This window comes from Hibiscus syriacus, unplaced genomic scaffold (genome assembly GCF_006381635.1).
Source record: "Hibiscus syriacus cultivar Baekdansim isolate YM2019G1 unplaced genomic scaffold, ASM638163v2 tig00112888_pilon, whole genome shotgun sequence".
Taxonomy (NCBI): domain Eukaryota; kingdom Viridiplantae; phylum Streptophyta; class Magnoliopsida; order Malvales; family Malvaceae; genus Hibiscus; species Hibiscus syriacus.
The window spans coordinates 438,480-453,943 of NW_024063415.1; the positions used below are offsets into that span (position 1 = coordinate 438,480).

At 33.5% G+C, this 15,464-nt stretch overlaps 1 long non-coding RNA gene across 1 annotated transcript; it reads right to left on the reverse strand.

Annotated features, from left to right (window-relative positions):
• Positions 1 to 408: 408 nt before the first annotated feature.
• Positions 409 to 14,617, reverse strand: LOC120184418. The gene is made up of 2 exons (XR_005522014.1): positions 14,156 to 14,617; positions 409 to 602 (listed from the first exon to the last, which is right to left on the reverse strand). It is a non-coding gene; the product is annotated as an uncharacterized LOC120184418 (long non-coding RNA).
• Positions 14,618 to 15,464: the final 847 nt, after the last annotated feature.

Sequence of the window (15,464 nt, forward strand, 5' to 3'; positions counted from 1 at the left end):
ATCCCGAGTCCGGAACTATCTCATCGATATTCAAAATAAACTCATCACCAATATCTCTAGCGAATGTGGTGTGACTCTCCTCACGACCCTCTTGACTGTGATCTGGGTCGTCAACCATATCTTACAAAGTTCAAATAAGAGAATCATTGTTGTCATTCCAAATAACCAAGTATACTGACACTCTAGGGGTATGTATATCGTTGCCTTTTACTGACTCCAACCAGTAGATCCTAGGAACGACTTAACCTGACACTATGATACCACTAAACGAACACCCAAATCTGAATAAAAGAAACCTAAAGGATTTGGGCATTACACGGGACCGCCGAAGTGGCTAACCATTTTTTTTAAAAACTTTCATTTTTCTGAAATGCAATACATCACAATTAAAGTAAAATAAGGTTATAGTAGTAAAATTTACTAACGGGAACTCTAAAAATATTTATAAAATACAAGAATCCACGAGTTATGACTCGAATAAAAAAGAGTCTACGATAATACATTCTCACTATAATAATCAAGACACTCTACTACCGCTGGTATATAGAATCTGACAATCTGGCGACACGCTCCCAAGTGCCACGAGCTCAGTGCCTACAAACCTGTGAACGAAAACAATTTAGAACGCTGAGCTACGAGCTCAATGCCACATAAATGACTCCACTATACTACATGTATCCATTAGCTACGAATGCTTAACAAGTTAAGTCATGATGCAACATAATGCAATAGGCATAGATCATAATATGTGGATATGGAACATGGCATCATAAGGATCATAATATCGTTACCATTATATAACGGAAGTGCCTTAGCACTAATACTAAAGTGCCTTAGCACTGGTAAGTGCATTCACACTGAATCAAAAGTGAATCCACACTAATACAAAAGTGTCGTGGCACTAGGTAAGAGAATTCAGACATCCCAACTCGCAAAATCAGATAGTACATATGCACGCTCAAGTAACTCAGATGTCCTCATTGTTTCTCGAGTGTCAACAAAGGCTATTTTTATGTCACATAATTTGATGTTGTTATTCATAAGGGTTCGATTATTATTATCACTTGTAACCTCATTTAAGAGCCTTCGATACCTTCATAACCCCCTCAGCAAACCCTACAAATTTGTTAAGTTTTCTACCCTACACAAGACGTCAGTACCAATACTGTACATGTCAGTATTGATACTGGCCTTAAAGTATCAATATTGACCCTAGTATCGGTACCAATTTTAGCTTTGATGTTTCAATTTTAATCCCAGTATCGATACCTTGATATAGAGTATTGATACTTCCCCGATGGTATCGATACCAAAATGGCATTCTTGAATCCTTATATTATCATCGATATCGATACTACCCCTTTGGTATCGATATTCAACCCCGAGTATCGATACTCTTTGAAGAGATATCGATACTCATTCTGTTGAAAACATTTTGAAGTTTCGATATAACAAATTAAATGTTATTGAATTTTAAGATTTTATAAATCATTTTTAAAGAATATTCGATTCAATTATTCGAATATCAAAATATTACTCCAAGTTTTTCAAAGATCAATTTCAATCCTTACTAAAGTGTAAAATTGTGTTTTAAACTTAAAATATTTTTTGAAACAATTTTACAATGTATTTTGAAACAAAAATTAATTTTCCAAAGGGATGTACCGATTCACTCCATGATGCACCCATTTCGAATGCATTTTGTGTACCGATGCACAAGCTATGCATCGATGCACTCTTGAAAATTTTGAAACATCGAATGCATTTTTGTACCGATGCACAAACCATGCATCGATTCACTCCTGGCTCTTTGAAACATCGAATGCAATTAGTGTACCGATGCACCCCTAGTGTATCGATGCACTAAGTCTTATAACGATCAAAATATTTGAATTTTACACATAGTGTACCGATGCACCTTGGCTATGCATCGATGCACACACGCTCCCAACTGTTTTATTAAATTATTTTAACACAATAACAACTCTATTGACTTCACCAATGATACCTAACGTTCAGAAGTGATTCAATATATATTTAAACAAGTTTAGGAGCCATTGATCAACAACAATTAAGAAAAGAAGCTAGAGAATAAAAGATAAAGTATAAAATCTCAAGTTTGAGCATTTCAAGCCAAATTTTCATTCAATATTCATTTTTTTCTTTCAAGAACACTTATTGTGCTCAATTTTATTCATTTTTTAGTGTTCTTTCTTTTTTCTAGAATTATACAAACATCTTACCTTGTGAGGTTTTTCTGTAAGTTTGCAAATTTGTGTATTTCTCTTTGGGAGATAGTGCTTGAGGGAGTTGTAAGGTTACTCTTTGTCTTCAAAAGAAAGAACAAATTAGTGAATTTGTTGGAAAATCTTTAATGTGGATAGATAAGGTAGTAGACGTAGGCTTTGATTGAAAAAGTCTAACCACTCTAAATCGATGTGCAAATATTTTCAATTTTCTGCAAAAGCTTCAACCAAAATTTTTATTGCCAATTCACCCCCTCTTGGCTATTTCGTCGATCGATTAACTCAACAATTGATACTAGAGCCTCATTCATTTGAAGGTTTAATTGCCTATTGAGTCGATTCGGGAGAGTTATATCGATATTCAAGTCATCAATGGCCTCCACTTCGAACTCCGACTTCGGTCTTGATTCTATGCCCGTCAACAAGCCTCATTTCTTCAATTGAGCTAATTATGCTTATTGGAAGAATATAATGAGGTATTTCATTCAGACAAGTGATATGAGAGCATGAAATATCATAGAAGATGAATACTTCATTCATTCCACTCATTCAAGATTGTGGAGTGAAGCAGAGATAAGAATGTTTCAGCTCAACTCAAAGGCTATCCATATTATTTTTTGTGCTCTTAGACCGGATGAATACGTGAGAGTTTCATCTTGTACAACTGCCAAGGAGATATGTGATAAACTACAAGTAACTCATGAAGGTACAGACGAGGTAAAAGAATCTAAAATTAATCTTCTAACTCATAGCTAAGAAAATTTCAGGATAAAACCGGATGAAGATATCAAACTATGACAGATAGATTTTCAACAATTATCAATGGTCTCAAATCATATGGAGAGATCATTCAAAATGAAAAGCTTGTGAGGAAGTTAATTTACTCTCTTCCAAAATCTTGGCAATAAAAGAAGACGACAATCATCGAGGCTAAAAACTTAAAGTCTTTAATTCTCGAAGAGTTAATTGGTTCTCTCATCACTCATGAAATAATGCTTCAAAAGGAGGTAGACCTTGAGAAGATTGACGAGACAAAGAAGGAGAAGGAGAAAAAGAAGAACATGAGAGTGCTCTCAAATCCACAAAAGATGAGAGTGATTCGGATGAAGATAACAATGACGAGGAAATGACATTATTTGCCAAATAGTTCAGAAAATTGATGAAGCCCAATCGAGGAAGAAAATTCAAGCGAAATGAAGGCTTTAAAACTGAATCGAAGAAGAAAGACCCGATCATTTACTACGAATGCAAAAAGCCGGGTCATGACAAATACGATTGCCCATAATTGAAGAAAAAGAGTCAATCAAAGAAAAACACAAGGCTCATGTGGCTACATGGAGCAATGATGAATGTTCCGATGAAGAGGAACAAGAAGTAGCAAACTTGTGCTTGATGACCATCGGGGAAAGCTCTCAGGTAACCTCTAGCTCATTTAATTTCGAAGATTATTCTTTTGATGAGCTATTAGAGGAATATACTGAGTTGGCTTCGGATTATGAGAAATTATTTTTAAAATACAAAAATGATATTTCAAAATTGAAAAATGAAAATAATCTCATATCTAAGACCAACAATGATCTTGAAAGTAAAATTAAAGATTTGCAAATCAAACTAGATGAGTTTGAAAACAAAAATTCTGATTTGCATAATTTACTTTCAAAGGTCAACGATGATCATCAAAAAGAAATTGATGATCTTAAAACTTCTTTTGATAAAGTTGGAACAAAACGTTTTGAAAATGGAGAAAGTTCAAAATCCAACTTTGACAAAAAAAGTTTTAAAAACTACAAGCATAGAGGTCCATGAAGAACCTCTAATGGAAAAATCGTTAGAAGTATATAGATTCCTAAAGAACTCATTACTACTAAAGATAAGGATATTCTACATAAATGGATACCTAAGGGATTAGAATTTTGGAGACTAATGAATATGGGCCCAAAAGAAATTAGATACCAAAAATAAAAAATTAATCTATATTTGTAGGGAAATGAGCATTGCTACAAGGCACGATAAACAAATTCAAACTCATAGTACTTTGATAGTGGATGCTCAAGACATATGATCGGAGACAAGAGCCGATTGATCGAGATTAACGACAAAAATGGAGGTGAGGTGACTTTTGGTGACAATTCAAAAGGTCACATTGAAGGTATATATACTATAGGTTATACCTCTTCCATACAAATTAAAGATGTTTTATATGTGAATGGGTTAAAGCATAATCTATTGAGTATTAATCAATTTTGTGATAAAAGATACAATGTCTTATTTGAAACAAATGGTTGTAAAGTCATTGATATTGCATTTAATCAGATTATGCTTGTTGGTCATAGAATATGAAACATTTACATGGTGCATTTAGATTCTATTAATATGACTAATTTATGCCTAGTTGCTAAGAATGAGCATGATAGTTGGTTATGCATAGGAGACTAGTACATACAAGCATGAGTGTTCTACAAAGACTAATTCAAGAAGATTTAGTAAGAAGGTTACCAAAGCTAAAATTTGATAAAGGTAAAATCTGTGATGCTTATGCTAAAGGAAAACATCAAAGAGTTTCCTTTAAGTCCATTAATGATGTATCAACTAGTAGAGTATTACAATTGATCCATATAGATCTTTTTGGACCAATTAGACCTATTAGCATGGGTGAAAAACAATATTGCTTTGTATTGGTAGATGATTATTCTAGATATAGTTAGGGTTCTATTATTAAGTACTAAAGATGAAGCATTAGAAAAATTTATTATGTTTTCAAAAGTAATCTAAAATGAAAAAGGTTACTCTATAACTAGCGTTAGGAGTGATCATGGTACTGAATGGTTAGAACCATGCTTTGTGAAAACAATATGCCAAAATATTTTTGGGCGAAAACCATAAATACCGCTTGTTATGTTATTAATCGAGTAATGATTAGACCAATTTTAAAGAAAATCCATATGAACTTTTCAAAAATAAAAAGCCTAACATTAGCTATTTTAATCCTCTTAGATGTAATTTTTTTGTTTTAAACAACGGTAAAGAAAATCTTGGCAAATTTGATGCTAAAAGTGATGAATGAATTTTTCTGGGTTATTTCTTAAATTATAAAGCTTATCGGGTATTTAATAAATGAACTTTAGTTGTAGAAGAGTCTATACATTTTGATTTCGAAGATAATCCCCTTTCGAGGAAGGATTCTTGTGTGAATGATGATGTAGGTATTGTAAACACAAATGGCGTTAGACATGACTTTAAAAAACCATCATCAAAAGAAGAAACGAAAGATGAAACTCATGATGTTCTCAAGAATCCAACCATTGAAGAAAGAGAAGTCTCTTACCCAAGAGAATACAACTATGTCAAGGATGGTGAGATAATAGGTAATTCATCCAAAGGGGTAACAACTCGATATTCTCTTAGAAATATATGTAATTATGTTGCATTTATCTCATGCATAGAGCCTAAGAATATTAAAGAAACATTAAATGATAAACATTGGATTATAGCTATACAAGAAGAGTTATATCAATTTGAGAGAAGTCAAATATATACATTAGTTGAAAGGCCTAGTAATAAATCTACTATAGGTATTAGATGGATATTTAGGAATAGGCATGATGAAAGTGGTAATATAGTGAGAAACAAGGCTAGACTTATTGCTCAAGGCTATACTCAAGAAGAGGGCATAGACTATGATGAAACATACACTCCCGTAGTTATGATGGAAGCAATTAGAATGTTATTAGCATTTGCATGTTTCAATGAATTTAAATTATATCAAATGGATGTTAAAAATGCATTTTTAAATGATTTTATAAAAGAAGAAGTGTATGTGGAACAACCTCCTGGTTTTGAAGATTCAAAATTTCCATATCATGTTTTTAAATTGACAAAAGTACTTTATGGTTTAAAACAAACTCCTAGACCTTGGTATGAAAGATTGCTAAATTTTTTAATTGAAAATGTTTTTCAAAAGGGAAGGTTGACATTACATTGTTTTTAAAGCATAAAGGTAAAGATTTATTATTAGTACAAATTTATGTTGATGATATATTATTTGGTTCTACTAATAATGCTCTTTGCCAAGAATTTTCTAAGCTAATATAGAGTGAATTCGAGATGAGCATGATGAGGGAGCTCTCATTTTTCTTGGGACTCCAAATCAAGTAAAGAAAAGATGACATCTTCATCAATCAAGCAAAATACATCAAGGATATGCTCAAGAAATTTGAATTGGAAAATGGGAAACCTCATGTCACTCCAATGAGCTCATCAACAAAGCTTGACAAAGATGAAGGATGTAAATTTGTGGATGTTAAATTATATAGGTCAATGATTGGCTCTTTGCTTTATCTAACCGCAAGTAGACCGAAAATTATGTTTAATGTTTGCTTATGTGCTAGATTTCAATCATGCCCTAAGGAATCACATTTACTAGCTGTTAAGAGAATCTTTAGATACCTTAAGGACACTCTTAATTTAAAACTTTGGTATCCTAGAGACTCTAGCTTTAGCTTGCGTGCCTTCTCTGATGCGAATTATGGAGGATGCAAAATAGATAGGAAAATCACCTCTTGTACTTGTCAATTCCTAGAAAATATGCTGATTTCATAGTTTTCAAAGAAACAAAATTGTGTTACATTATCTACCACTGAAGCGGAATACATTTCAGCCGGTAGTTGTTGTGTACAAGTTTTATGGATGAAACAACAACTTTTAGATTATTGAATTAAAGTAGGTAGTGTGATAATATTAGTGCAATTTGTCTCACTAAAAATCCCATCCAACACTCTAGAACTAAACACATTGAAATAAGACATCATTTCATTAGAGATCATGTCACAAAAGGAGATATAGTTCTAGAATATGTTGATATTTTGCATCAATTAGCGGATATTTTTACAAAACATTTAGACAAAGAAAGATTTTGGACACTTAGCAGAGAATTAGGTTTAACTGGCCTATCTTCACTTAGTGTTTAAAATAAGTTTAGCACTTTTAATTAGAAATGAAAAATGCTTATAAAAATAATATTTTTGATTGCATTCTTTGATATTAGTTAGGGAGAGTTTATGATTCTTAGTGAAAATTAATTAGATGTTCAAATAATATTTAAGGATAGATTTGATTGTTTGAACATTGTTAATTTTCGTGATATGAGTTGCTAATACAACTAGAGCTAATTAATTTAGCATTTTAAGTGTTTAAAATGGATTTTTGATATTTTTGTGCTTCATGCATCGATACACCAGAGAGTGTACCGATGTATCTCTTGAATATGCATCAATACACCATGAAGGTACACCGATGCATTGCTTGAATGTGTATCGATGCACTCTGTTGTGCATGATACATTCGTCGGGTTTTTGGGTTTAAATGTCTAATTTCTTTATTCTTTTAAAACCCTAAACTAAAATACACTCAGCTGTCGCCCCTCTCTCTCACCCTACTCTAAAAAATCGCAAAAATCTAATGTTTTAAGTCGGAATTCAACAAGCTTTCATCTCCTAAACCTGCTAACAATCATTAAATCGTGCAAAACATCACTACATTCCACTCAATTCGAAATTTCAAGGTAATATTTTCTAAAACCCCTGTTTTATTGATTTTTGAACTTAGGACTAGTTTTGATTAGTTCTAGGTTGAAATATATATCAGACATTGATTGTATAATTATTAGAAACTAGATTTTAAAATTAATTTCATCAAAAACACAAGATTTTTCAAAAAAATTCAAAAATTTCGAAATAAAAAATTCGAAAATTATTGTCTTAATTGATGTTTTTGATTCAATTATGTTGTTTTCATGAAAACTATACGTATTATGATTTTCAAACATTATTTTCCAAATAGTTTTCAAAACTTTGCCCATTAGGATTCAGTTTAGAGAACCTTGACTATTGCCGACTCATATTGAGTTTTAGGATTGATTGAATTGCATACATTTGTTTCAAATTTTCTGGTTACCTTACCCATTCTGATTCTTTAAACCATGTCTAATCCTAAAGGCCCTAGGTCGTCATCGAGTCGTTCGAGTAAAATCTGACCTCTCATTCCTCCTCCACCATAAAATTCAAATCCAAACGAACCCGAATTAACCATTCTTAATTCTTGCTTCAACTAACCCGGTCGTCGTCGAGATGAATTATATCATAGGTTCGTTAATTCTTTCCAATCATACAAAATCCGGGAAGAACATACCCCCTCCATTCAAGTAATGGTGGATATGAACTTCGAATATCTTTCTATCCTCCGTTCTTGGAAGTTTGATAAAGTGTGTCAAATTAAGCCCATTGTTTATCACCAATTAGTCTGTATTTTCTACTCCAATGCGATCTGTGTCCAAAACGAGCGTCGAACCGAAACCATAGGAATTCGATCCTATCTCTTAGGTGAAGTTATTTATATCAATTCGGACACAATAGCTAATGCCTTTGGTTTAGACAATGATGGTATAGATAATGAAAGAGACATTGTGGCTACACCCTATCAATCTAAGGGTAGTGTAAGTACCTTACGAACTCATCACAGGCGATTCCTTCATTTAATGATCTCTTGGTGGTTTAGACCATCCGGAGGTAGGTACTCCTCTCTTAGGGTCATAGATTTATGGTGGATACATTGTATCCAACATAACAAGAAAATAAATTTGCCACATATTATTTTTGGTGAGCTAGTAGATACCGTAAACGTTGTCCCATCCAAAAATGTAGAAATTTTAGTTTACAGTTGTCTCCTCAGTAACATATTTATCAAACTCGGGCTTAAGGTTTCGGTTGATATTCTCATCCCTATTCAGAACCATATAAATCTCACATCCTTAAAGAAATCGAGATGGAAAAAGGAAGGTGACCAATGGGTTCGAACCTCTGAGAAATCACCGGAAGCTAGCTCTTCATGAGCTCTACCTCCTCCGGCATCGACAGCGGATGATGATCAAGAGCTTCAGTAACTTATGCAAGATATTGACGATATTGACGATGAAGCACCCGCGGACGAGCCAACACAGCAAGAGGATCAAATGCCTCCATATTTTCGATCGTTTTTGGAGTCATTTGATCTAAGGTTTGCATCCATAGAGTCTCATTTAATTGCTTTGGGGCACAACAACGGGAGATGAACGAACGTTTAGCTGCGCTCATACTCGAGATGCGAGCACGTTATCCTCCTCCTCCAGATCCTCCTTTGGATGACTAGACCTATCTTGCTTTAGTTTTCTTAGATTTAGTGCCTATTGTTAAAATATTTTGGATGATTGTGGATTGATGTTTTTGGATATTTTTATTTTGCATGTTTAAATTTGTTATGGATGTTTGGATGTTTGAACTTATATTTATATATTTGGTTTGATTGAATTTTTAATTTTAGCTTAATGTTTATTACGTTTTTGCATTATTATACATATGACCAATTTACCATTACACATTGTTTATAAATATTGAATTATGGAACTAATGGTTAACCTTTCTCTTACTTGTGATCTTAGCAGCTTAAGTTTTAAATTTCTAAATGTCCATTGGCTAAGTTTTCAAAAAAAAAAACCTTGTTTAAAAACGTTTTAGAGTCTTTTTTATTTAGCAAAAAGGGGAGAATATAGTAGGGGGAGTAATTTGTAATTTCAAAAATTAATTTCAAAAATGATTTTCCAAGAAAATCTTAAAATTACTCAAATGTTTTGTTATATCAAAAAGGGGGAGTTTGTTGAAAACACTTTTAAGTTTCGATATAACAAATTAAGTGTTATTGAATTTTAAGATTTTATAAATCATTTTTAAAGAATATTCGATTTAATTATTCGAATATCAAAATATTACTCCAAGTTTTTCAAAGATCAATTTCAATCCTTACTAACGTGTATAATTGTGTTTTAAACTTAATATATTTTTTGAAATTTTTTTACGAAGTATTTCAAACCAAAATCGAGCCAAAAATTAATTTTCCAAAGGGATGTACCGATGCACTCCATGATGAATCGATGCACACCCATTTCGAATGCATTTTTTGTACCGATGCACAAGCTATGCATCAATGCACTCCTGAAAATTTTGAAACATCGAATGTATTTTGTGTACCAATGCACAAACCATGCATCGAGGCACTCCTGGCTCTTTGAAACATCAAATGTAATTATTGTATCGATGCACCCCTAGTGTACTGATGCATTAAGTCTTATAACGGTCGAAATATTTGAATTTTACACATAGTGTACGATGCACCTTGGCTATGCATCGATGCACACACGCTCCCAACTATTTTATTTAATTGTTTTCACACATTAACAACTCTATTGACTTCACCAATGATCCCCAACGTTCAGAAGTGATTCAAGGTGTATTTAAACAAGCTTATGAGCTATTGATCAACAACAATTAAGAAGAGAAGCTATAGAATCAAAGAGAAAACATCAAACCTCAAGTTTGAGCATTCCCAGCCAAATTTTCATTCAATGCTCATTTTTGCTTTCAATAAAACTTATTGTGCTCAATTGTATTCATTTTTTAGTGTTATTTCTTTATTTTAGAATTGCACAAACATCTTACCTTGTGAGGTTTTTCTGTAAGTTTGCAAATTTGTGTATTTCTCTTTGGGAGAGAGTGTTCTCAAGAATTTGAGATATAATTCTTGAGGGAGTTGTAAGGTTACTCTTTGTACTCAAAAGAAAGAACAAATTAGTGAATTTGTTGGAAAATCCTTAGTGTGGATAGCTAAGGTAGTGGACGTAAGCTTTGGTTGAGAAAGTCGAACCACTCTAAATCGCTGTGCAAATATTTTCAATTTTCTGCAAAAGCTTCCACCAAAATTTTTATTGTCAATTCACCCCCTCTTGGCTATTTCGTCGATCAATTAACTCAACAATTCTAAAAAAATACCTTATTTTCGTCCTTTATGAAGAACAATATTAGTATTGTATGAACATTACCCATACTGACGGTCTTGGGTGCTTTGTTTAGGCACGAAAATGACTTCCCAAAGCCCCTAATCAGCCTCATTAAGGCTACCAAAGGTTTGTTAAGTTTTGAGGGATTATTTAACACCAAAATGAGCCATTTAAACACAACATAAAAATCAAACATGCATGTTACCATCAAAGCTCGTTTTAAGCATGTAAATTCATCAAGCAAGCAAACAATAGTTTTCTGACCAACATGATGTAGAGGGGAGTTATTCATGTGTTACCTTAGCTCTAAATGATGTAAGAAGGATCTAAGGGTCACCCAAACACCAATTTCTCCTTGCTCTTAACTTGAGAGCACTCACCACATTCTTTCACTAACCAAAGCAAACAAAGGATCAAAATCTCGATTTTAGACCTCTAAGTGTTCCTAAATGTTTCTAAACATTTAGGAACAAGTTAGAATCATCTAAGTCCTAAAACTAAAACCTCTCAAAAATTCATACTTTGGCTACCATGGCCAAAGCTCAACATTTTGAGCTAGATATGAAACTCTAAGGATGAAGATTATCTTTCTTACCTTTTTAAAACCGGACTAGCTCTATAGAATAATAAAGTTCGCAAAATTGAAAAGGAAGGTGATGACAAAGGTGGAGTAAAAAAAGTCATTTTCTGCTGATTTTCACCCCCCATTTACATCACCATCTTTAATTACTATTAAACCTTATTTTCAAACAATGGTAAAATTCTTTTTCTTGGTCATTCCTTTGTAAAACCCAAATAAAAAATGACATTTTTATCACTTTGTGGGCTTCTTACAAGCCTAAACCTTTGACCCAATTGATTTAATTTAGCCTTAAGAAATTACTTGAAACCCAACAATAAGACCTGAAATTACCAACCTGACTTTCGGGGTGTTATAATGATCCCCTGTGAACTCGAATAGAATCGAAAAAGATGGCTTGCCTCGTTGTTGTATGTCCAACCTCACAACTATGGAAAAATCTAAGTTATGAGAAAATCTTGTTTATTCAGACTCTGTTAACATGCCTTGGATGGTTATCAGTGACTTCAACGATGTCATTTCTTTGGAAGAGAAAAAAGGATGAAAAAACAATAGTATCAACCATATTTTAAAGTTTCAAGAACGATAGGATAATTGTAAGTTGTTAGATGCATGCTTCTCCAACTATAATTTTACTTGGGTTCGTCAGATCAATAGTCAAATTTCAATCCAAGAAAGACTCGACAAAATGTTACTTAATGTAGATATGTTTGATATGTCCCCCAACATTCAATTTGGTGCAATAGTATTCAGATCATCATCCTATTCTGATATATATGAAGCCTAATATTCAACTCGATAAAACCAAAAGGTCGTTCAGGTTTGAAGCTATTTGGTTAAACTACCCCGACTTTCAAATAATGTTTAACAAGGCTTGGGAAAGGACAAATCATTTGATTGCAGAGGCCAACACTGAAGTGGTGAAAGATATTCTCAAATGGAAAGAGACTATTGTGGAAAACATATTTGAAAAGAAACAAAATATTCATAATCGTTTAAAAGAGATTCAAAAAGCCCCAAATTATTTTAATTCGACAAGACTCCAAGATTTGGAAAAAGCCTTCTCTCTGAGTATCAACACACAATGAAACAAGAACTTTTATGGCTCCAAAAATTAAGAATTGAGTGGTTAATCAATGGTGAAAGAAATACCAGATTTTTCCATCTAACCACAAAAATCAAAAGGAAAATGAATCGAATACAAGGCATTAAAATAAATAAGACTCGGACTTCTGATCCATTAGTGGAGAAAGTTATGAAAAGAATGGTTGGTTGAAAGAGCAAGGTGCTATCCCTAGCAAGTAAAAGAACCTTAGTTCAATCGGTTATAGCAACATTACCGTTTATACCATGCAAACAACGATGATCCAAAATTCGATCTTAAACAAGCTTGATAGACTAAACTGTAATTTTCTTTGGGGTGGAGGAATGAACTACTCCCATAACCATCTCATGAAATAGGAAACGGTGTGCAGATCCAAAAGTGATGGAGGCCTAGGGATTAGGAAATCAAAATATATGAATCTTGCTCTGATGTCCAAAAATGGCTGCAAAATGAGGACCGGTCAGAATTTTCTTTGGTGTTGAGTATTCAAACAGAAACACTTCATCGACCTGGAAAGGAATCCTAAAAACAAGGGAGGTGATTAACAGAGGGTCAAAGCATATTATCTACTCGGGTAATCAAACGAGATTTTGGAAAGATTGGTGGGTGGGAAAATCGGATCTGAAGACCAACTATGTGGGTCAAATCGAAGATGAAGAGGAATTAGTAAATAAATTCATCACTCCTGACAGAAACTGGGACAACAAAGAGCTCAAAAAAATATTATCCAGAAGATACTGTTAATAGTATTCGAAGCATTCCCTTACAGATTGTTGATAATTACGAAAATCAAGACAAAATAATCTGGGGCCACTCCCAAAGGATGGGAGCTTTTCAGTTAGTTCAGCCTTCAAGAAAGTCAGCGAGAGAGAAATTGAACCACAAACTAGTCAAAAGCTAGACTAGCTATGGAAGCTTGAAACGACAGAGGATAAAAGTATTTCTATGGCTAGTTTGGCTGAACAGGCTAAACACAAATGAAATTAGGGGCAGAAAACACATGACCCAAAATCTAGATTGCAAGAATTGTAGTGACACAGTGGAATCTATTGAACATATTCTTCGTCACTTTCTTCTCTCTAAGACGTTTGGAAAGAAGCAAAAGCAGCAACCTTCGATGATCAATTCGAAAACAGAAACTTCAAATAGAGGATTAAAGTTAACAGTAACTCGAAGATCTTGGATCAGAACGATATTAGCTGGGGTACTTCATTCTTAACCTTACTTTGGGGATTATGGAAGAATAGAAACACAATCGTCTTCAGAAACACAAGCAATGATCCCAAACAAATTTACAACCAGAGGTACAATTTGGCAAGTGAAATTAAACATGCAACCGAAAACTCACACCAGAAACTTACCAGAGAATCGAAGTGGATCCATTGGAGAAAACCCCTCTCTGGCTACTGGACGTTAAACACTGATGGAGCATGCATCTCCAGATCTAGAATGGCCGCTGCAGGATGTCTGATTAGAGATAAAAACGGCATATGGCTCCGTGGGTTCATGTTGAATATTGGAAATACTAGCAGCGAAATGGCGGAGATTTGGGGCATTCGACAGGGTCTACTCATCGCCAAACAAATCGGTCTGAGAAATCTCATCTTGGAATCTGATGCGAAATAGGCGATCGATTATCTGAAGAAGGAAGAAAGCGAGAACATGCAAAGGGATATTATCCTTAACGATTGAAAAAATTAATAAAAGAGGGATGAGTTCGAGAAGTAAATCATATCTAGAGAGAAGGGAACAGAGCAGCAGATTCATTGGCGAAAATGGCACTTTGGAAGTCTGAGGGCCTACATGAACTCGACGAACCACAAGAGAGATCGCAGCAATTCTTCAAGCTGATAGAGAATAGAAATAGACTTCCTAAGGTGGTAATTTTGTAATTCGGGACATTTTTTTGGGTCTATTTTATCAAAAACAAATTTGAGAGATTGAATTAAAACTTGAAAATTAATTTAAAAATTACTAAAAATTTTAAGTTACTATTTGAGTTATTCAAGTTGTATTTTACAATTCGATTTAAACTTAAAATTTTTTCGATTAGAATTGAGTTTATGAAATTACAACTCGAAGTTAATTCGAGTCGAGTTTTCAATAGTCAATTCAAGTTAAAAAATATCGACTTTCGAGTTAAGTCAATTTTTGTTCACCCCTAAATATGACATGTATTAACAAATTAATAATTGACGCATGACACATATTTTTTTAATATATATATATATATATTTAAGTTTTTTTATGGATTTATTTTCCTTTCTCACGTTTATTTTTCTAATATTTAAAAAATATATTTTTATTGAAGAAAAAATAATATCATATTCCCATGCTAAAGTCAGTTTCACACAAAATAAAGCCCCTATACGAAACCAAACATAGAAAAAAGGCGTAAGCAACCAAACAGCATTTTCTTTGTCTAGTAAAGAGATCGAAAACTCAGGTGGATTTCCCATCCAGCACATAGGAGAGCCAAGCTGTAAACCTTCACGAGCAAACACATCAGCTACCATGTTACCAGTCCGATCCACATGCTGAAACGTACACTGCTCAAAGTTCGTTGCGAGAGTCCGTATATGATCAATAATACATCCACCAAACGAGAAGTCAACCTGGGATGAAATAGCTTTGGAGATGACAGAGAGTGAATCCCCCTCAACCACAATA